The following is a 24,952-nucleotide window of genomic DNA, read 5'->3' on the forward strand; positions in this document are numbered from 1 at the left end:
GCTGCTTACTGCAACCTGTGACTCTGCTTTTTTCTGGCTCTGTGAACCCTCCCGGCTACATGCAGGGAAAGCCAAGGGCCTGAATGTCAATGCCCCGGAAAGCACCCTTCAGTCATTGGTGAGCAGGGAGTTGTTATACACGGCCAGCTTCCTCGCCCCTTACCTGGAGTCAATCTGACACATGGCCCAAAAGAGCTCCAATTGTTCACAGAGGCAAATGGTTTCATAAATCCTCCTCTTGACTTCCTTCTTTTCTGCCTCCCATTCAGCTCCTCTGCCCATGCTCCTCAGCACCACCTCCTAAATAACCTGTTTGCACCTGACATCTTGCCTCAGCGTCTGCATCCAGAGAGACCTACTCCAAGACATCCTCTGACTGATGACGAGGCACTATGACCAGCCCAGCCTCTGACTTGTGCTTCCCCAAGAGAAACTTCTCCCTCGCAGGTTCCCTGACTTTACTCTGATCCCTGTAGGACCCTTTCAGTCCAAGCCATGATCCTATCACAGCTCCCTAACCCAGCCACAGTCACAACCTTCTTACTGAGACCTGGTAGGTGAGAAAAGAGCTATAACTGATAAGGGCTACAAAGACTGTCAAGGAAAAGTAAGACTACCACCAATAGATTTATGGCTTAGAACAGGCAGAAGACTAGTGCGATCCAACCTGGTGACTACTTTCACCTTGCAGTAACCCCCAACCTCATTATTCACTCATTGTAATACAACAGTATACTAAACCACACACCCCAAATCACCACGATTGAAATTGAAAAGCCCATATAAGGACACAAAATGGTCAATGGGGCTCTTCTGAGAAGTCTCCACTCCTTTCCAGGAAAAATCCTAAATATTCCTCCTCCTTATTGAAGACCCCACCGCTCCATTAAAGGAGCCTCAATAAAAGCAGTAAATCCCACCAGGGAGGGGCTGCTCACTGCTTCACCAACACACTCTCTTTCATTTTACACTCTACGCTGGCTCGATTTGAATTCTTTCTTGCCTAAAGCCAAGAACCCACAGAGGTTTGCAGACCTTTAGGTCCCTGGACCCCAGGAATACCTGCATCATTATGGGAGAATATATAGCAGTCAGATATCATTCCCTCATCACCCACCCTCCCCAGAGCTCACACTCAACTTTGTCTGTCTCTGAAGTTTCATTACCAGCTGCCACAAACAAGCAGGACAGACATGGGCCTCAACCTAGACTCACCGATCTTGCCAGGCTGGCTGCTGCTGAAATAAACAAGGAAACTAAGTCTGGAGATTTTGAGTTTCTAAAGCCTAAGAGCATCCTTGGCTGCTGAGGCCACACAGTTGAAAGAACTGGGAGCAGAGGTCCAAAGGTGGCAAAAAGGTCTCTCAAAAGTGACAAGGTGCCCACTGGGGGTGGAGTCTTAAAGTCAACCATTATGGGACTGTCTATGGCAATGCAGTCTTCTAATGAGGAGATGAGTTAGTGATGCCAGGGCTGATTGCCTACATTTAATGCTGTTCTGGTTGATCATTGAATTGTTGCCAGAGCAGCACCTTTGACCCAACCCCGACGCACAGGTGGGTTTAGAGCTTCAAGCTAAAAGCCAGGCCACGCCATCTGGCGAGCTATCCAGCGTGGCAGACAAGACATCCAGAGATTTCTAGAAACACCCTTGGGGTCTTCTAGTGCCCTATTCTTTACACTTCCTCTCTGAGAGCCCCTAAAACAACCTCAACAAGCAAGGAGTCACCCATGTTTCAGCAGAAGGAGCCTTCTTCACCTCCGTCCCTGACACCACGCGGGCCCATCCCCTCAGAACTTCTGGCTCAGGCTCCTTGGAGATGGTTCAGCCTTTCCCAGGAGGACCCTGATATGTTTCAGAAGGGCTAGGTGTATTTTGTGTTCGGCAGTGTATCTCTAATGCCTAGAACACTGTCTGCACATAGCAGGTGCTAAGTAAAATTTGCTGTCTGAATGAATCATAAAGTGACCCATCAATAAGGTTCAAAGCCCTGGCCACCCAGCCTCTGAGCCTTGTCCCCAGTGTGGGCTCTACCCACTTCATATCTCCTCATCTGGCTGGCTAAGCACTTCTCAGTTTTCTCTTGTGTAAAATGTGACCCAGTGGAGGGTGTGAAATGGAAGTGATGTGATTGGATTTGGGGGAAGAAAGCCAAATCTGGAAGAATCAAGCAGGTTGAACTGAACCAAGAAAAGAATAGAAGATAGGAGAAGGGAATTCATTTATCATGGGGAAAGAAGCTGTGATGGAGACTGAGAGGTGTGGCCTGAGCATCAGAAAAGAAGACGGGACCAGGTGACCAAATGAATGTGTGGGTGAGAAAGAGGACAGTTATGGATTGTTCCCGATTTCCCTGGCTCAAAATTAGAAGGCAACACCATTAACTAAAATCCGAAAGGTACTAAAAATAGTTAAAAGAGCACTTAGGTTGAAGTAGAAGATCAGCAATGGTATAGTCATAAATATCTCATTTATCTCTCCGAGAAATTTGATAGAGACCTATAGATACCTGTGGCCATTATGGCTAAATCAGGCCATAAAATATATAATTGATATGTAATTCATAAAATATAACCTGTAACAACATAATCAATAAAATATATATATATATATATCTGGTGTTCATCTTCCTTCTAGAAATATTCATGACCTATTTAAGCACACAGAATGCACATGAAACAGAGTTAGAGGTCATGGCTGTGCAGGGTTTGTTGTCTTCCAACAGCTTTCATGGGGCCATGTGGACCAGAACAGGCTCTGGTCTGAAAGCAATGGTTACCAATTCTGAGTACATGCTGACAGCAGTTGCTTTTCAAAGGCACTGTAAATTCCAGCTCATTGTTCTATTCCATTTTCCATTCAGAGGCACAAGTGGTATTTGGCAAGCTTGCATAAAGCCGCCGTAGGTGTTCTAATCTCTTTTAGGGTGGGGCTAAGTCTTGCTGTTTCATTCTTCCTCACTTTCTCTTCCCACCCTTGGAGTCTCTCAACTTTCTTCTCCTTTTCACTTTGGTTCCTGACTTTTTAAATCATATAGTGTGACTTTATGTAAAGGTAAGTTGTTCTTTGGAAAGGACTATTTCCACAACACATGGAGAGGTGACATAGATTGGACAGGTCCAAACAAATTCTAGTCCTGGTTCTGTAGATGCAGTGTGAAGAAAGGCTAGAGGGAGGAGGAAGGATGGCATGTCTAGAAGGATCCACTGGACAGATTCACTGGTCAAGCCCCTGTCATGCTGGGGGTAGGGCTGCAGCAAGAATAAGGGACTGCTGTCCTCAAGGTTAGAGTCCAGTGGGCCACGCTAGGCCTGACATCACCTCCCTCAGAAGAAAGTGTTGTTACCGCTGTGTCTGTGATGTTCAAGTTCAATGTGGAGCAGTGACTACATTCCCAGCATCTAAACCTTCCTAGTGGTCAAATTCCCTGGTCTATAGACTCTACCCTTTTTATCACTATTGCCTACTGGCTGAAATGAGAATGATTCTGTCAAAGATTGTAATGATTCTTATCACCTAGTAAGCAGGAGCCCGGTTTAATTTCAAGATTGAGGTTGCCTAGAATAACTTGGAAATTTGAACTATTATTTAATACCCCCTGTGATGAGACAGTGTGCCTTTAACTCTAAACATCCTATCATGCAATGGAAAGGAAGTGAAGCTCTTAAACCAGTTTAGTAAATGAGAGATCCAACATTTTAGAAGGCCCTTAGATACCATGTAGAGTTTTGGTTACTAGCCCTTCCTCTTGCCCTATATCTCCCTTCCTCTAATTACTATGTCTATTTTTTCACACTGTGACCTAATGCCATACCCCAATCTCAGAAATGGATCGTTGGCAATATTATCAGTAGGCTGTTCCAAAAGAACTTGTTCCAAATTTGCCAGGCAAAGAAGGCAGCAGGGAGCCTGACTGCATGATGAGGAGCTGGGCACCTTTGACATTCAAATACATATACTTAACTCTTGTTGGGTTGGTTAGAATGTCATCCCCATACACCAAAAAGCTGTAGGTTTGATCCCTGACCAGGGCATATACAGGAGGCAACCAATCAATGTTTCACATCAATGTCTCCCTCTCCCACTTCCTCCTCTGTCTCTCAAATCAATAAATGTATCCTCAGGTGAGGATTTTTTTAAAAGTAAAACAAATGCATTTGTCTAAAACAAGAAATTCCAATCCAACTTCTGGAAAGACATGGCGGATGGATTCAGATCTCCAGGCAGCACTTGTGAGCTGAGTGTGGGCAGACCACACTGAGAAATCACACTCCAAAGGCCCCACTACTCAGTGCTGTTCACATAAGGACATCAGCACATACCACCCTGCCTTGGGCTATCCCCAGAGGAGTGGCTGCCTTCATCAAAAGGAACATGCCACCTGCTGGAGGGGCAGGAGGCACAACCACAAGTAGTGACAGGCTCTAAAGAAAGTAGAGTCAACATAAGTCAGAGTGGAATTTTCCCAAGCCTGTAGTCTGGAAAAAAACCCAGCTGAGCCACACTCAGCCACACCCAGCCACAGGAGTATGGGAAAGGGAAAGAGCACACAAGAATGCAGGTCAGCTTCCTACTCTGCGGGGGACAGAACCATCAGGAACTAACTGGCTTAGAGTTGACGTGCAAAAAATGTTGGTGGAATGAACGGGCCTTGAGTGAAGCTGACCCAGGTTTGAATGCAGGCCTATGATTTTGTATGGCCTTGGGCAAATCACTGGAACTCTCTGAGCCTCACTTTCCTCATGAGTAACAATAACTACTTCAGAGACTAACTATGAGGATGCCATGAGATATTATGTGTACACACACACAGACACACACACCTAAACATGGTGCCTGACACATAGAAGGTTCTCACTTGATGTTGGTTTTCTTGTTTCATCCTGCACCTTACTCACACATTTTGTGAAAGCCATTTGAGGCAGAGATTTCTGGCAGAGACACCATCATTTTTAGGTTAAATGTATTAAGCACACATCACATCCAACCCAGCCATTTAGAAGCAAGGATGAAAATAGTTAATTCCACGGACTTCCATTCATTACAAAGACATCACTCTGCTCTCCCGGGTTCTGCCAGCATTCACCCACAGAGCAGAGCCACAGAGCCCCGACGCTCTCTGCTAAACAGCCCCCCCTTTCCACTTGCCCCTGCTTCCCTGCAGATCATGGCCTAAGACTCCCAATTAGTCCTGTCATTCTTTTTGCATGTGGCTTACTGCTCATTCGTCCTTTGAGTCTTGCCTTCCAGAATCTGGTCTTTGCTTAGATGTCCTTCTCATCCACATGGAAAACTTGCTCATCCTGTCGAGCATGGCTCCTCCCCCTGAATGGAAGCCTCTCCCAGGGGATTTTCCCACAGCACCCCACCAATGAAGTCTTGAAATGATGTTTCATATGGTTTGTACATGTATGCAGAGCCTGTGACTGCCTTGCTTTTTTCCTTACCTTTTAATCTTCCCCGAGTTTAATATATATGACACTGTTGACCCTTAAACAATATGGGATTAGGGCACCATCCCCCCTTCCTCTGTACAGTCAGAAATCCACATATAAGTTTTGACTCTACACAAACTTAACTACCACCAACCTATGTTGACCAAAAGCCTTTCCAGTAACATGAACAGTCAATTATCACATATTTTTCATATTTATGTATTATACACTGTGCTCCCACAACAGGATAAGCTAGAGAAAAGGGAATGTTATTTTTAAAATCATAAAGAAGAGAAAATAAATGTATGGTACTTTACATATTTATTGAAAAACGTCTGTGTATAAGTGGACCCTTGTAGTTCAAACCCATGTTGTTCAAGTATCTACCATATATCCATCTAAGGTTCAACCACTAAGCACCTAGTAAGCCCTTTAGCCATACTATGTGATTTTTTTAAAAACTTTTTGTTTATTATTAGAGAGTAAGGGAGAGAGAGGGAGCTATCAATTTGTTATTCCACTCATACGTGCATTCATTGGTTGACTCTTGTATGCGTCCTGACCAGGGATCAAACCCACAACCTTGGTGTATGGGGACAAAACTCTAGCCAACTGAGCTACCTGGCCAGGGTTATGATTCTTTTTTACTTGAATACTGCTTATCTAGAAGTGAATCCTTAGAAAAGGGAAAATCTAGGTAGGAGTTAAAAAAAAGAAGTTGCCAAATTCTCTTCATAGAAAACATCTCTGGAAAATTAAAAAAAGAATTATTCTCCCCACACCCTTTCCAGCCCTGGAGCTCTTCAAGCTCTGAGCTCCAAAGTGAGTTAAGCCTCAGTTTCAGCATCACTGAAATAAAGGATAGGAGTGGTGGGTGAAAAATATCTCTGGAAGCCACAGAAGGTAGCTGGCAGACCCGGCCTCCTCCACCCCAGGCACCCGACTTAAGGGTCTATTTCTATTTCAGCTCTGAGGGAAAGGGAACTCTGTTTAAAAAGAGCTTTTCCCTCACTGGCATCTCAGCTCTTAGTAATTAAAGAGAAGTAGCTCAAGGAACTCTGCTCAAGTTCAGACCATCCCTAGCTCCCACCTGAGGAGATACGTTAGTGTACTCTACAGCTAATCAGAGCATCAAGTGTCCTGGCCTGTGAGCACTCACCCTGTAGGCAGCCTGTTACCTAACACTGGATTGTGTTGTATGAACTAGACCTGAGGTGGAAATGGTTGCACCGGTCAGAAATGGCCCATTAGACCAGCCTTGGGCCTTGGTTCTGCCACCGCTGTTACAGTATACAGAGGTGTCGCGGCACGGAGCCTAATCCTTGGTGGGTCAAAGGGTGTCTTCTCCACTGCTGTCAATGAAGGGCACAGGGGGACGTAGTGAGTTGAATGGTAACCCCCCAGTAGGATGTGTATCTATGTCCTAATCCCCAGAAGCTGTGAATGTAACCTTATTTGGAAAAAGGGTCTTTGCAGATTTAATTAAATTAAGGGTCTTGGGAGATCATCCTGGCTTATCCCAAGGGTCAACAGATCAAATGGGTCCCAGATGGGATGACAAGGAACATTGAAACCATCAGAAGCTAGAAGAGTTGAGGAAGGATTTTCCCCTAGAGCTTTGAGACAAGCACAGTCCTGTTGAACTTTTTATAGTCACCCCAGGAAACTAATTTGAGGGGGTAGGAACAGATTTGTCACCTGAGAGCCTGGCCTTCCGCAGTACTCTTCTTGTCTTCACAAGCACTGCTTTCTTCGGTATCATCTGCTCTGTACAGCTACACAAACCCCCAAGTCCCCGCTAGAGTTAGGAGAATCAGGGACTTGTGGAGGTAGGTTGAGTCACTCAGTTCTTTGGGTGTAGAGTTAAAACAGGAAGCAGTCCTCTTCAGGAGAGACAGGCATGTACACAGCCCGAGGCCTGCTCAGAATCCATGCACAGCAATGAACCAGTGAGCAGACACCTATGCTCTTTCTCCTCCCCTCAGCTGCCTCTCCCCTCAGATGACAAGCCCTTGCTCCGTCTGGGCACCCATGCTGAGGTGGCAGTATCAATAGGGCTGCTGTACAGGTTGTAGGTGTGTGTGAAACATCTGGTTCCTGGCCAAGTGGTTCGTAAGGGCCAAGTTCCAGCCATGCTCTCTTCACCAACACACATACTCAGGCCTGGGTTTTGGCAGTCCAGGGGAAAGAAAGCACATCTCTTCTCAGTTTGCCCACTCAAAGAAGGCACCTTTTAAAGGCATGAAAACTACTGTTGGGTGATGACGTTTTAGAAACAGGTTGTGGTGACCGTTCTACAACATTGTGAATGTAACTGATGCCATTGAATTATACACTTAAAAATGGCCCTGACCAGGTGGTTCAGTTGGTTCAAGTATTGTCCTGTGCACCAAAAGCTTGTGGGTTTGATTTCTGGTCAGGGCACACACCTAGGTCACAGGTTTGATCTCCAGTTGGGGAGCCTACAAGAGAGGCAACCAACCGATGTTTCTCTGCTATGTCATGTCTCTCTCTCCCCCTCTCTCCTTCCCTCTCTCTCTCTAAATGCAATGAAAAAGTTCCTTAGGAGAGAATTTTAAAAATGATTACAGTGGCAAATTATACATTAGATATATTTTATCACAATTTTAAGAGTAATAATGTAACATATCAACAACCATTGAGCTCTAAACTTTAAATGGACGAATTGTGTGGTGTGTGAATTATATGTCAATAAAGCCATTTTTTAAAAAGCAAACAAAAAATACATTTTTCAAAAAAAACAAAAATTTAAGGCTCCAATTAAACTGGGTCTGTGAAGAAAAAGTTTTATTTAAGAGACTGCAAGCACTAGCAGAATCCCTCAGCACTAGCCTTGAGCTGTCTAACGGGCTCCCTTACGGCTATTTCCTTTGCCCTCCACCTTTCAGACTTGAACTCAGGTTTGGTGACTTCAATGCAGGAAATGGTGCTAGGCTGCAGGCAAAAACCTTGGTTTGGAACTCCGATTCAATGGCTACCTGACTCACCTGTCGGGCTAACCATCTCTCATACTCTGATCTTCAAAGTCAAATTTTCTTTCTTCTCTACTCCCTAAAACCCCATGTGCAGGCTCTTCCTTTGCTTTTCTGCTCTTAATTAGCACATCCTGCATCTTCTAAGGCATCTCTTCTATCTTGGTTTTCCCTTAAGTCTTTAGCTTTTTTACTACATCTCACCTTGGACACACTGAGAGCTGCAAGCAGGGTCATAGAATGTTTTGACTGAAGGAATCATTAAATAGCAACATTTTTCAATACTCTCTGCATATTTGTACACAGGAAATGCAGGTAGATACAAAAACAGAAGCAATTTGTCAATTTAACTGCTTGGATTACATTGGGAAGAATAATCTAGAATTCCTGGCACACATATTTATTTTAAAGGCATCGTGAGAAAGGACTGGAAATACCCAGCAATGCTGAAAGAACTAGGTTGTAAAAACATCTTGCGTATAAATAAGTGTCTCTTGTTCACAGGGAGGTGTCATGTCCAGATCAGGGCACATATTACAATTAGATTAAACACTGGTATGAACATTCAGCAAAATGTCATTTTCTCGGCTGGATGTGTGCCATGCTCACATAAGAGAAGCATCAAAGTCTGGAGAAAAGCAACTTGGGCAAAGAAAAGAAGGAAAAAAGAAAAAGTCTTGAAGAGATAACATTTACAACACAGAAGAGGTACTGTTTGGGAAGATGTTAAGAGATTTAGAAAAGGGGATTAGACACTGTATAAGCAGCTGTAAGCATGTTTTATCTTATTCAAATTTTTAGAAAGTCAGCAATTTGCATACCGCACCTGCATTAATTAGGTACTTGATTGAGCAGAGACTTCTTTTCTTTCATCAAACTGTCTAGAATGACATTGGGGGAATTGACTCTGATGCTCAAACAAGTAGCAGGGAGGAGAGACTGAAGTCACCACTCAATGAAATGATTTGGCACTTTTATTAGGAAACCTATATATTTACCAAAGGAAAACCTCATTTTGATTGCAAACACAGAAAAATCAAGCAAGTAATTTCAAAGGCTGCACGGGGAAGATTAGTCAAGTACACATCTGTCCCCAAAGAAAGACAAGCTGAACAGGTAAATCCAACTCTTGATTATTCAGTCTTAGGTGGATTAAACATCATTGTTTCTATTTGTTATTCTGTATGCCTGTCTGCTGGCATTGTCTGTTGGCTTTGCAAAAGCTATTCTGAACTTCCAAACACTCACTTTCCAGGGTCCCTTGTATCTAGGGGTACCAGTGTGACTCAATTTTGGCAAAGGAGACAAAAGGAAGTTTGCTGAGGATGAGGGTTGGGGCATAGAAGACTTTCTCTCCTGATAAAAGATTCAGGTAAAGAAAGAGAGTGAGCTATACTATCTTTTCCCCTTGTTTCTCCCTTGAATGTGGTTTTGATGCAATGAGCTTCAGTAGCCACTTTGATTTAAGGACAAGGACAGAAACAACTAAGGATTTCAGAGTGAATGGAGATAAAGAAACAGCAACAACAACAACAGCAACACCTAGCTCCCTGAAGACTCAAATGAGCAGATGAACCAACACCAGCCTCCACCTACCTCTAGATTTCTTAAATGAAAAGCAAATGCCTATGGGTTTAAGGTGCTGTTGGTTGGGGTTTTGGTGTCTGGCATCCCAGAGCATTCCTAATGGGCACACCATGTAGCGGGGGTCCCAGTGAAAGCAGGACCTAGCACCTGGGTGTCTGATGAACCAGGGTCACCAGGAGCCTGCAGGTATCTGCTCGCACTTAAAGGAGGATGAAGACCGAAGCCTAAGGGCAAAGACAGCTGGGGACGGGGACAGCATGGGGTCTGTGGCCTTGGTCTATGGAGAGAGGGGCCAGCAGGCAGAAGGAGTATCTTAAAAGCCAAGGGGTTTTGTGAGCACAAGCAGAACTTCTTTGGGGCCTCTGTTACAAAGTAAAGCACACACCTGCTGCCCATGACAGTAAGAAACCCAACTTGGCTCAGGCCCAGTTAGGATAGTAGGAAATGCAGCACTATTTGGTCAGCAGGAGGGCTTGCAACTTTACGAGTCACAGGACATGGTACCCTGAACAGAGAATGGCCACAATGAGGCACTGCTCTCCTGGGCCCTTGGAAGCGCTGGACATCCATTAACAAGGGAGCAGAACTGGAAGACTGCATGTGAGACAAGACTGCTCCTCAAACACTGGTAGAGGGAATGCCGGGTGATGTAGTGTGTGTAGGTTCAGCTTTTAGTACATACTGACATGTTATTTTTCAAGGTGTTGCATCAGTTTATACTATATGATACTACAAATATAGGAAATGAGAATTTCAGTTGTATCACACATCCTCATCAACACTTATTATTGTGTCTTTAATTTTAGCCATTATAGTGGGTATGTAGCAATGTCACATTAGAGTTTAAATTTGCATTTCCCTAAAGATGAGATTTAAGGCTTTTGCATATGTACATTAGCCATTTGGATACACTCTTTTTGAAGCCCCTATTCATGACTTTCGCCCACTTATCTGTTGTGTTCTCTGTCTTTTCCTTATCAATTAATAGAATTTATTTACACTGAATAGATTTTTGTCAGATAAATATATTGCCAATATCTTTTCCCATTCTGTGGGTTGATTTTCAGTCTCTGATTTTTTTTTTAATGTAGTTAAATTTATCAATTCTTTATTTTATGGTCATTAGTTTTTGTTTCCTGTTTGAGAAACAATTGCTTACCTTCACATAATAGAATAGACCCCTATTTTTCATCTAAAGTTGAATTATTTTATCTTTCACACCTAGATCTATAATTTTCATGGAACTGATTTTTTTTTTTTAATATGGTGTAACACGGGAATTAAGATTTCTTTTTTCCACATGGATATCTTGTTGACTCAGACCATTGTGGAAAATACATCTTTTTTTTTTTTTTTTAAATCCTCACCTGAGAATATTTTTTTCACTGCTTTCAGAGAGAAGTTAGGGGCTGTGGGGGCGGGGAGAGAGAGATGTGGAAGAGAAACATCAGTTGGTCACCTTCTTATATGCACCCTGACCCAAGCTCATACCCACAGCCCAGTTATATGCCCTCACCAGAAATCGAACCAACTGAGCTATACTGGCCAGGGTCAAAATCATCTTTTAATCAATGCACTTCTGTGCTTTGTCATAAATTAAGTAACTTTGTTTTTAATACTTTTTCTGCTACACTGTTTAATATTTCATTTTAGATGAATACTATGCTCTCTTAATTGCTACAGGAATATTATATCTTAATATTATAAACCCTCTAATTTTATTGTCTATTCAATGAATACTTGGGTATTATCCTTTGCATTTTCATATAAGTTTAAAATCAGCCTATCACTTTCCCCAATTTAAAAAAAAAAAAAATCCTAAATATCCCAAATCCTGAAAAGTTAAATCAGTTTGCTTCTTTATAATATTCAAACTTCTAATCCATGAATAAGGTTTATTCTTTTTTTATTGAGACCTTTAGTTTCTCTCACAGTGTTTCCTTACAGTTTTCATTATATTGATTCTGGTGTTTTGGGAAGCTATTGTAAATGCTATTGATTTTATTTCCTTTGTAATTGTTGCTAGTATATAGGAATACAATTGATTGCTGTATACTAGCATTGTATTCAATGGCATTGCTGAATTAATGATTCTAGTAGATTTTCTATAAATTCATTTGTCTTTTTTCTAAATGCACAATTATTTCATCTACAAATAACAATAGCATTATCTCTCCTTTTTGAAATCTCATCACTTTTCTTTTTTCTTGCTTGAAATTCTAGTACAACACTGAAGGAAATTCAGGTATCTTTTCTCATTTATAATCTCAAAGGATGGTTTACAATATCTTATCATTAATCATAAGTTTGCAGTAGATTTTTTTGTTGTTGATGCCCATTATCAAGTTAAGGAAATGCCTTCTATTTTTATTTGAATAAGTTAGGATCTTATCAGGAATGCATGTTGAATTTTATCAAATGCTTTTCCTGCATCTACTTAGATGACCACAAATCCTGAATTCTATTTCTATTATTTTATTTACTCTGTATTATTCTATATTCAATTTATATTTCTCCCTTATTCTGTTAATGTGATAAATTAAAATTGTTATCTTTCAGTTACTAAATTATTCCTACATCTCTGGAATTAACCCAAACTGGTTGTGATTTGTTCCTTTTATACAACACTGGATTTGATTTGCAAACATTTTCATAAAGAATTTTATATTTATATTCCTGAAAAAGATTCACCTATAGTTTTTCTGTCTTGTGATGTCCTTGCATTATTTTAAATTATATCTGACTTTATAAAAACAAGTTTTAAAATTTCTTTTGATTTTTTTTATTCTCTGGAAGAATTGTATATAATCAGTCTGACTTATTAAAGCTTGGAAAAATTCATTGGTGAAGCCATCTGGGCTTGGAGTTGTCTTGAGGGAAAGATTTTTAATGATGGATCCAATTTTAATAGATATTGGACTACTTGGAATTCCTATTTTTCTCTGTATTCATTTTGATAAGAAAAGTTTTTATAAATCATCAAATATATTGGCATAAATTTGTTCATAATATCTTTTTTCTAATGTAAGACTAATCATTAATAATATCCATTTTTCATTACCAATGTTGATAATTTGTAAATCTGTAACTCTCACTCTTATACACATTTATGCACATGCACACAAATACATAGTCTTTCATCTTCCTAGGGATTTATTAATTTTCTTATCTTTAAAAAAATAACTTTTCGTTAAATTTTTATATCTAATGTGTTAGGGTCTACTTGTGTTTTACTTTCCTAACTTCTTCATATAAACACTTAAATCATTCTTTTTCAGCCTTTTTTCTTTTCTTATATATGAATTTAAGGTTATATGCTTCCTAAAAACATATAGCTTGATTGGCTGTATTTTACCATCATCTCCTTCATTTTTGTTATTGATTTCTAACGTAATTCCACTCTTGTCGAAGACTATGATTTTAATCCTTGAAAATTTGTGGAAGCATGCAATTTTGGATAGGGTTTCATATGCACTAGAAAATAATGCATGTTCTGCCCTTGTCGGGTGAGGCTTCTCTGTGTCTTAATAGGTCAGACTGTTGGCCGTGTTGTTCAGATGAGCTGCAGTTTTACTTTACCCCTTTGAAAGTACAGGAATGCCTTTTTTTTTAATTGGCTACTTTTAAAATTTTCTGTCTTTGTTCTTGGCAGTCATATAACAGAACATGATATACCTAGATTAATTTGTCTTGTATTTATCCTATGGGGTTCACTAAGCTTCTAGAACCTGTGTCTGGACATCTTTTTTCACCTTAGGGAAATTCTTGGCTATTAACTCTCCCAATTTTGCTTCTACTTTATTCCCTTTCTCCTCTCCTTCTGGGATTAATTATCAGTTGAGACTTCAGTTCCATGATCATTAGGCCTTTTTCCTAGGCCCCACACTCTAGAACTGGAAAAGACCCAGGGGCTCTGGCCACCCTACAAGGCCTGCTGGCACACTTGTGGCCCCTTTACCATGCACACGCCTTGAAAAGTTCTTCCATAAAGTTTCTCTCAGCTTCACCCAATTCCCATCCTCTGTCTTTCTCCTTAAACACATTCAGAGATGTTTCCCTGTGCCAAGGACAGTGACCATTCTGCTCTCTCTTTCATTGACCTTACAACCCCCCTTTACAGTTGTTTCCAAGAGGGCTGCCTGAATAGCCAGGGAGAGTCCTAGGTCAGCACTTTGCTTTTCTCAGCTTTGGGCTAAGTAGCAAGCCAGGAAAAAGTAATATAATTCGCAGGGAAGATAAGATAATGCAACTCTGGAGTGAAATAACTGACTTTTTTTCTGGTCTTCAGGAATGTTTCATCTTGGTCTTTAAATGGAGCCAAAAAAAAAAAAAAGAAAAAGAAAAAGAAAAAGATTTGATTTAAAGGAAAAAAAGAAACAACAACTTTGTCTTAACTATCCCCCTGCCCCAAAGAAAAAGATAAAAGTAAATCCCATGTACTTTGTACATAGTCCCTTGTGTTTGCCACATAACAATCCAATGAGAGATTTTCTCTCTCTTTTAAAGTGGGATGAGCAGGCTCAGATAACTAAGGCAGTAAATGGAACAGGCAGGATTTGAACCCAGAATTGTCTGTCTCTTTTCAAGTCTGGCATTTGCAGTGGTACAAAACTTCCACATCCTTATTATTTTCCCTTATCTGCTTACTTTCAAAAAACACATTCAGTAGATCTCATGAAAATCAGGTGACGCAGGTCCAGTGTCCCATTGGCTGCAAGATCCCTCACAGAGACCTGGCCTGTGTGAACAACATGTGGTGAACGGTCGCTCAGCCAGCCAGCAATCCAGTTTTGAAGCTTTGCTTGAATGTGGGCTGCGGTGGTGCCCAGCTTCTCCAACCCTCTCACCCTTTTCCTTCTCAGTGGCTCAGTAAGATTTCTGCAGCTGGTACTTTCTGGGCTTCTCTTTGTCTCGTGAAACAGTGAAACTTCAGTGAGGGCATGGGCCAAGACGTTTGTTTAATGAAAATGGAGACACTTAAAAATAAAAACAGAAAAGGTGAGTGGAGAAAGGGCCACAGATGTCCTTAAGAAAGCGAGTTGGTTTCCTGAGTGCGCTCAGAAGGCACTGGAAATGTACAGCCATGCATTTGAGTGCTATTTATTGGCTCCGAGCATGGACAGAACTGCAGAAGGGGCTGAACGGGTTTGACAGGTGGGTGGGGAGAGAAGAAGGAGTCCTCAGGTTCCCTGGAACTTGAGAGACACCGAGTTCCTCTCAGGATTCATGCAGGAGCCCAGCGCTTCTCTGTCCCTTCCTGGTGCTCTCCCAGCTCCCACCAGCTGCCCATCACACCCACTCGCCTGCAGCACAACAGAGAGCCCCAGACACAGCAGCCAGGGGATTCTGCTTTCCGGGGCTGCTGCCTCCCAGTCAGGTGAGGGTTGGGGGCTGAGAGGTGTGGTGGTTAATCAGTTTTGAAACCCTGATTGCATCTTAATAACAAATGCAAAGCACCCAAGAGCAGCAATTTGCCGTAATGGGGAAAATCAGCAGGTCCCTGGGGTTTGACAGGAAGTAAACACTCTCCAGGCTCAAACTGGGGGGAGGAAAAGTCGTTTGTGAGAGTGCCTTACCAACGCGTGAAGCTGCCTGCACTTCCAGTCCTAAGAGGGGAGAGACTAGAATAAGAATAGACCAGGGCTGGGCTGAAGGAAGGCGAGGCTGCGTCCAGTGGCCTCTCCAGGCAAAGTGCCTCCACCAGTCCTGTGCCCCTGTCCCCTGTCGGAGGATTCCCACGTACTTTAAGCTCTCTGTCTCTTCCTTCTGCCAAAGGCAAACAGAAAAGATCATCAGTAACAAGATCTAGCCAAACAAATGTGTTCACCACAGAGTATCCCTGGTGGAGGTGTGAGCAGGAAAAGGCTCATTTTGCCCACCAGCCTGGGCTGGGGCCTCACTATCAAGTATCTCCACCCTTCTGGGGGATTCCTTTTCCTTACAGTTTCCTTGGAATGGAAAGGGCACTTATCCCCACTAGAAGATGAAATGTTTTTCACAGCCCCAATTTTTCTTCGTCTTTGAAAATGTTCCCAGCACTGAACGCACATATTTTTCTTACATGTAATTTGATTTGGATGGTTTCTTGACCTGCATCCAAATCTAGCTGTGGGTAATTATTACTGTCACTATTGTTATTAATACTGATATTTATCATAATCTCACATGCCGGGGACAGCCCTTAATCTTGCTGTTTTATTTGGTTGAAAGGAAAATGTGACGCACTGGCCGCCCTCCCAGTTTACCCTTGTATTATTCACTTTTACCCGGCTCCTACTATGTGAATAATTAGCCCATTACCAGTGATCGCTCATCGGCTATAAGTCTAAATTGCATTCACAGGATAGAGCCAAGGCCAGCAGGAGGGAGTGACAAGAAATCAGGTTTATCTCATTATAATGAGAAAATATCTAATCGTTAGGACTTCTAACCAGCTGCCTCCTGAAGTACTGAGCTCCCTGCCACCAGAAATATTTAAGTAGAGGCCACAAAAATTATCCTTTAGGCATGCTGTTTAGGGAAGTAATGACTTACAATTTTAGATCTTTAAGAATCACCTGGAAGGCTTGTTCACAGACTGCTGGGTCCCATCCCCCGAACTGTGAATTCAGCGAGTCTGAGGCAGAGCCCATAACTTGCATTTCTAACAAGTTTCCAGGTGTTGCTCTGACGCTGCTGGTCCAAGGACACGTTTTGAAATCCACTGAACTAAGGGGAAGGCCAGATTAGATCACTTCAAGCTTCCTTCAGAGTCTAAGATTTTATGATATTACAAAATAAGAATTCTTTAAGAAGTGACCAAGAGTGACCAGCTCAGGTGTGGCAGTTCTCTTACGAACATATTATGGATACTTAACAGGAGTCCAGACAACCTCAGTCTTCACCTTTTAGTGCTGTCATGTCTCCATAGATAACGTGATTTATGCCACAAATGCTTAAATGTCAGCTCAGCATATTGCTGGAAATCTTCCACAACCTCATTTAGTTCAGGTGGAAATGCACCCATATTCAAAAAGAGAAGCCCCTGGAAAAATTAAATTAAAAAAAAAAATGATAACCCCTGGTTTTTACTCTCCCTGCAATAGCCATACACCTCCTAACTCCAGTGCTTTAACAACAAAAATAAAAGAACAAAGGAAGTTCCTTTCCTTGACATGTGATGAGCAAAACAGGTAACACAACCTTATCATGTGATCTCTTTTACTGTGTTTCTTTCAGGAGCTGTGAAATGCCTTGGAACAATGCTTTTTGTAAGTCCTAAATGAGCCCACAGGCGGCTCTAAAGGAGAATAAAAATACCTCACAAGACATGACCTTGTATGCACAGTTTCTGGCTGCACCGTCCAAGGCCATTATCATATTTGATCCCCACAAAACCAAGCAAGACAGACAAGACAGGTATCATCAACTTCATTCGACTGGTAAGAAAGTTTATACTTTTGAGAGTTCCTGAATTGCCTAAAGGTCACCCAGTGCACAACAGATATTGTAGAAGAAAAATTCTGGTTTTCTAACCCCTAGAGTGAGTGATCTTTCCAACTACATCACCAATCTTCTCCTGACACAAAGCAGTAGGCAAGGAGGTGGGGACAGGGAATATGACCAGGAACTGGTAAATTTGAGCACTTATCGAAAAGATAAGACTAGAGAACCTGGGAGCCAACTCTTCTTCCTCCCTCTCCCCAGTCTGTCCGGCCAGCTTCCTCACCTACCCATCCATCCAGCCATTCATTCATCCATCTACCCACCCTTCCATACATACATACATCCATACATCCATACATCCATCTGTTAGGTAGGATAGATAGCAGAACAAGGTAGGGAGGAGGAGGGAGACATGTCTCACCCGCTAACTCAGCAGTCCTGAGCCTGGTCCGATAATATTGCCAGGTGTTCTGACATCACAGGAAACACCATGCTGACACGGGAGGAGGGCAGTCCTTGAAATTCTATCTATCCTTTCCACTATCTGGAAAAAGAAGCCTTTGAAACTGTGCTTTCATCCCAAGGTCCGAAAGGCTAGAAAGGGCCCACAGAGCCCAAAGGAAGAAGTCTATTAACAACTTTGGGTATTCACACACACACCCAAAGCTCGTACTGCCTCTATTGTCAATCAATACATAACTTCTTCACCTTCTGCCATACCTCCAACTACGTAGGTCCTCAGAACAAAGGACGCGCTCTCTCTGGCTACTCAGTCTCAGGCCACCCCTGCTCAGGTGCTTGCCACCCCGGCCTTTGTCCACCCTTACTTTTGTCACCCTTAGCCTACTTTTCCTATGCCTTTCACCCCCGCCTTAGCTAGGCCTGGTCTCTTCCATGAGAATGGATCACCAATAAACCCTGCTCACACGCTAATAGACTTGCAAATCTGTAATTCTTTACTACCTTGGCGAGAAGAACTGAGTTTCTAGGAGTTTCTCCCATAACGCATTCACCCATCCACCTACCCACTCACCTAGCTATCCATCATCTCGTTTTAAAAATTAAAAAAAAAAAAACAGGCCCAGAGGAGTGAAGTGTCTTGTCCAAGATTACACAGCTAGTTAGTAGTAGAGTCAGGACTAGAACTAAAAACAGAACTCATCTTCTGACTCTCAGTAGAGACTACATGCTATGCTACTTTTCATGAAAATGGCAACATCACATTTGGGTAGGTTTACTAATGTGCTCCCCCTGTGTTTTCTTTTACCCCATGTGTCTCTTTCTTCTATCCTAGAATTAGCCCGATATTTTATGCTTATTACCTAAGTGAAAGAAAGAGATGCAAAAACAAAGTCACTCCTAGGGCATGTGAAGTTCCAGGCAAATATTTTTGCAGGAGGTGGGGATCCGTTCATATAAACAATTTGAGCCACTCAAAATCAGCATGTCCATAGTCCAATTTCATATAATCCAGAGAAAGAAATACTGCTTCATCCGGTACAAGTAATTTTCTCACTAAGCTACCCTTCTAGAACCCAAGCCCAGCATCAGGGGCTTTGAATGATCTTGTAGGTGCAAGGTCTGGGGCTCCCATGTGGAATAAAGGGTCAGACAGTGATCCAAAGGAGACAATGGGAATGGGTCCCACATACCCTTCAGGGAGAATTTAGAAAAGTTTGAAAAAGATACTTCAAAGCACAGGGTCCCCTGAAGTGTGGCCTGGGGCAGGGGTCCCATTTATACAGGTCTAAGGACAGTACTGCACCAGACCACAGAGAAGGGAAAAAATTCAATACAATATTGGAAACTCAGGGCATCAAAATATATGATTACATAAAAACAAGGTTTTCCCACCATAGGACTAGATAAAGATTCTGTGGGCTAGAGGAGAGAGGGAAAGGGAGAAGAAAGTTAGAAGGGAGGGAAAGACTGCTGAGAAGCTCCTGAGTCCTAAGTTCTGCCCAGCCATCTAGGAGAGTGAGGAGCAGGAGAGGCAGAAATCCCTGAACTGCAGAGAACTTTGCCCCTTGGCCTAGGGAAACCAAAACTATAATAATTCCCACCTTTCCCTCCCTCTGATTCTGCCATGCCTGGGAAGGTGAGGAGTAGAAGAAGCATCTGTGAAGTATGTCTAGGTGGGTAGGCTCTAAGAAGCTCTCAGAAGCCCTCCCTCAGTGTGGATTGGACCACTGATATGTCTTCTGTGCTCCCAAAAGTGATGCAGGAGACAGAGGAAGGGGGAGAGAGAGAGAGAGAAGTTCCAGCAGAGACCTGGATGAGGAAGAGGGGCATCTGGCAGAGGCGAGATATGAGGACACCCAGGCTGAGATTACCCTTTGGCTCCCCCTCTCCCTATGTGTCAGTGCCATGTGTCTCCTGCCGAATGGATGTAGCCTTGAAGAAACAGGATTTATCTAAGTTTAAGTTTTGGTTGAGTGGGGGCTCAAAATAGAAATTAAATTGTTACCAAACACAAAACAAATTTTAAAAATTTAAATTTTTTTTTACATCTCAAATTTTGATTTAACTTCATATCTAACACAAGCGGCTCCAAAGAAAATAACAACTGAAATCCTGGAGAATGGGAATAGACAAGAGTCTTAGGGAGCCATTTTGGCAGAAGAAAATGGATTCTGGAGATCGTTTTGTATTTCATGTGTAGCTTGGGATTCTCCACCCTGGTCTCTTGCATCTCCTGGGGGCCTGGATGGGGAGAGACCACAAAGAAGGAATGAACTCTTGATGTTGAAATGAGGCTCTGGGTCCCCTCTCCCTCATGCTAGCCTCTTTCAAAAGGATATAGAAAACATGTAAAAATCATTCCAAGCATCTCTCCTCAGGGAAATAAGCCACACTAGTTAGTCTCGAAGGCTATAGGGTCATTGGCTTTGTTCTAGTCCTGACAGATGTGAGCAGGAAGCCAGAGCCGGCACACTGGGCCAGCATGACCTCTGCTAAAAGGAGCCCTTCTCTTTCTCCCTGAACAGGAAGGCTTGCAGGAAGCTCTGGACAAGACATGCCATCACCACAGACTGCAAGGTCAGGGGACTCTCCTGAGGCACCTGCTGAAGTCATTTCATAACCTGATACGACATGTCACCTCCCACTGTTTTTAGCAGTGAGGACATTGTTATTTCCTCGTGAAAAAGCCTGGGTCAACTGAGGACACTACTTGCAGCGGTCCAGCTAGCCCGTTATCTTTGCGTCACCCAATTCTCTGTGTTCCCTCCAGGGGAGATAGTCATCTTTCTTACTGTAACAAATACACTGTAACTGAACAAGTCAGGAGGATAAAAATATAATCTTTGTAATCTGCTAAATAATGCCTTGATCTCTTGTTCTCTCTCAGAAAAGAACAGAGCACCTAATATCCCAACAGGGTTTAACTTGAGCTTACCAAAAAGAAACACATTTTTTAAAGAAAATAAAAGTGTAATATGAACCAGCTATACATACAAATATTTTATCTACAGTTAAAAAAAAAAATGTGTCTCCAAAGTAAAGTTTGCGGAAAGAGCATTGCACTGTAAGAATAATTAGATCAGATCATCTGTTCATTATGTAAATTGTATGTGGAGAGGCATGGCAATTCATATTATATCAAGAAGCCTATCAACTCACCTATAATCACTTATTCAGCAGTTATTGATATTGTGCCCAACCCCCAGCCTCTCCGTAGGAAGAGTGGCGAAAATAAAAAGAATATACAAACTATCTTTGCTCTCACAAAAATGACAATCTAATTTGGGCTCAGGTTTTTACCTAGAGACAACAATTGGAGAACAATATAAAAAATTATTGTAATCGGTAATCACAATAAGAAAAATTGCTGACACGTGTTAAATTCCAGGCCCTTTGGTAAGCATTTTACATATGTTATCTAATTTAATCCTTAGGGAAACAGGTAAATGTTGTTTGTTATTAGACCAACTTTATAGAAACAGAGATTGAGAAATTTGAACTGGCCCAAAGTCCTGTGGTAAGGCAAGACTTGAACTTAAGTCTGCTTGACTTCAGAGCACTTAAGCACTCCTCAGCTCTGTCCATGTGTTACTGAGAGGAAGAGAGAGTACATGCTAGGGTCATTCAGGGAAGATGGGACACTGAGCTCCAGACTGTCAAAGAAGTCTATAGGGTAAGAGGCACATTCAAGGTACCAGGTATGCCCCTGTCAGGCTGAACTGGAACCAAGGTTAAAAAAATCTCTGGCAGTTGGACTCTGGTCTTGGCAATGGGGGAGAATTGTGAGTTCTGGGCAACTTGAGCTCCATTCCCAGATCTAAGACCTGAAAAGGTAAGCAACTTTTGCAATATCATCCCTTAGCTGTGAAATGAGATAATTGAACAAAATGCTGTCCAACTTTTGCACTGGGGACCAAGGTCAGCAGAGGACACTGCAGAGCTCAGGATACAACTTGGGCCATTCTGGAAGCTTATCTCCTTTGTAGGAACCTATTTGATTGGTTGTATTTGTGCATCTTGAGTATCATCAGATTGGCACAGTCTCTGACACCCAAAACCACATAAGACGAGCACGTTTCACTTGCACTGTGAATAGATGCTAAGGTTCCGTGCTTTTCCATTTAAGCCTTAAACTATCTTGAAGTAACCCAGATCTCAATGATATGTAAAATGAATAGTGTTGCACCTCAGTTGTGTGAAATCTGAATCTGAGAACCTCTCCCCTCTTAGGGAAGTCAAGGTAGAGGTGAAACTGAAAGACAAAGATGGGAGTAGGAGGTGAAAATAATCTTGTGGAAGGGTGAGATATGTGAATCCAGGGGAACACATTCTTTTTCTTTGTCACAAACTAACTTACTCTTCCAGTGGGAAAAAACATCTAAGAAAATCTTTCTTGAAACTTTTAGATGAATTTCTAAATAAAATTCTCTAATCCTTTAGAGCATTATATATCAATACTAAAAGCAATCCCCATTTTATTCCCAATATTGTTAACAGACACTGTGCTCACAATCAGTATGCATTTTCTTATCTGCTCTCCTAGTGACTGTGAAGTAGGGACTATGCCTCTTGCCTATAGGTGAGGAACTAAGGGGACAAGAAGCTTAGTACTTTACCCTAAGGCAAATGGCTGGGGAATGCTAGAGCCAAGGTTCAAACTCAAGTCTGCCTGAGCCCAAAGCCTTAGCTCTGGCTGGCACTGTCATTTGCATTGGTGTTCCCCTGTGCATAATGAGATGTGTCCACAATGAAACAAGACTGGTTTACCCAAGTAACTCCTCTGCATAATAGGATGCACGATTTTACATACAACTTAGTGTTTGTTCTTAAAGGGTTTCTTTTTCAGCAACAACAACAAAAATGCAACAGGAATTATTTAAGCAAGAGTTAAAAAGGAGGTGTTTAGAGTCAACACCTAGTCTTTTAGATACATTTTATATATAGTGAAAAGTGCAGATCTTAAGTGTACAATTCTGTTGAGTTTGGGCAACATTATGTGCCTGTATAACCACTATCCAATCAAGATACAGAATATTTCCATCACCCCAGAAATTTCCTTTATCCTAACCCATAGGAACCACTGTTCTGATTTCTATTGCCAGAGATTAGTTTGCCTATTATAGGATGTTCTATGATTGGAACCATACAATGCGTGCCCTCTTCTGTCTTGCTTCCTGGCTCAGCATGTTTCTGAGAGTCATCTGTGTTGTTTCGGGTACCTGTTGTTCATTCTTTTTACTGCTGAGTAGTATTCCCCTGTACGAATATACCTCACTTTGTTTATACCTTCTCCTGTTGATGAACACTCGGGTTATATCCAATTTTTGGCTATTGTGAATAAAATTGGCATATCACTCTTGCACAAGTCTTTTTATGGGTACATCCTTTCATTCTTCTTGAGTTAATATCTAGCAGTGGAATACTGACTTATTGGAAAGACACATGTATAAGGTAAATGACACTGCCAAAGAGTTCTCCAAAGTGGTTTTACAACAAGAGTTTCAGTTGCTTGACATGCTTGCCTACATGTGATGTTGTCAGATTTTAATTTTGGTCATTGTAGTAAAATGGTATCACATTGTGGTTTCACTATATATTTCTTAAATGACTAATAGTGAACTTTTTTTTAATGTACTTGTTTTTAATGTACTTGTTGCCCAAACTCACAGCAAACTCTCTACAGCTTTTCTGGTGAAATATCTGTTCAAACCTTTTGTGCATTTGTTGCTGGGTTGTTTGTGATTTTATTATTGAGTTTTAAGAGTTCTTTATATATTGTGGATAAAAGTCTTTCATCAGATGTGTTATTTGTAACTTTTCTCTGAATGATTTGTCTTTTCATTCTCTCAGCAGTATTTTTCTAAAAGCAGTTCTCAATTTTAATGAAGTTCAATTTGCCATTTTTTTCTTTTATGAATTGGGCTTTGGTTGTTGTAATTAAAAATAATCCTTTTCTAAACCAAATTTGCAAAGACTTCATTGATTTTTGTCCTGAAAGTTTAATAGTTTTAGGGGTTTTATTTAGCTGTATGACCCATTTTGAGTTTATTTTTGTCTATAGTATGAAATACAGATCAAAGTTAATTTTTTATTTTGCATATGCTATCCAATTGTACCAGTACCTTTTATTGAAAAAACTCCCCTTTCTCTACTCAATGTGCTTGACACTTTTATTAAAAAAAATTAACTGATCATATATGGGGTAGGTCTTTTTCTGGACTCCATTCAACTCCACTGATCTATTTTATCTATCATAATACCAATATCATAACAGTATAGTTTTACAATAAATCTTGAAGTCAGATGGTGTTCTTCTTTTCAAAGTTATTTTGGCTATTTTAGGTCATTTGCATTTATGTATGAATTTTAGAATCAGTTTGTCAATTTCTACAAAAAAAAGTCTTCTTGGATTTTAATTGCATCTATTTGTAGAGAACTGACATCTTACAACATTGAGTCTTGAGTAAAGAGAAAACGTTTCTGAAAATGAGAGTATATCTCTCCATTAATTTAAATCTTAAATATCTCTTAGCATTATTTTATATTTTTAAGTTTATTCCTAACTATTTTATGTGTTGGTGCAATTGTAAAAATAAATTTAATTTTATTTAAAAAAATTGTTTGCTCTTAGTATATAAAAATAAAAATGATTTTTATATCTGGACCTGTATCCTGAAAATTTTATAAACTTATTTGTTATTTATAACTGTTTTTTGTAGATTTATTAGGATTTTCTCTGTATACAATTATGTCATTTGTATTTAATGAAAGTTTTTTTTCTCCTTTTTCAATCTTATACCTTTGTTTCTTTTTTTGTCTGATTACAGTGGCCAGGACCTCCAGTACAATGTTAAATAAAAAGTGATGAACGCAGAATTCTTGTCCTGTTTCTTATCTTAAACAGAATGTGTTCAATAAGTCTTCATTAAGTATGATGTTAACTGTAGGTTTTTTCATTTTTGTCTTTGCCCATTTTCAGATTTAAGAAATTCCCGTCTTATTTTGCTAAGAGTTTTTATGTACAAATGGTTATTGAACTTTGTTAAATG

The sequence above is a fragment of the Furipterus horrens genome, unplaced genomic scaffold (assembly GCF_987537825.1).
Source record: "Furipterus horrens unplaced genomic scaffold, mFurHor1.1.pri manual_scaffold_3, whole genome shotgun sequence".
NCBI classification, from domain to species: Eukaryota; Metazoa; Chordata; class Mammalia; order Chiroptera; family Furipteridae; genus Furipterus; species Furipterus horrens.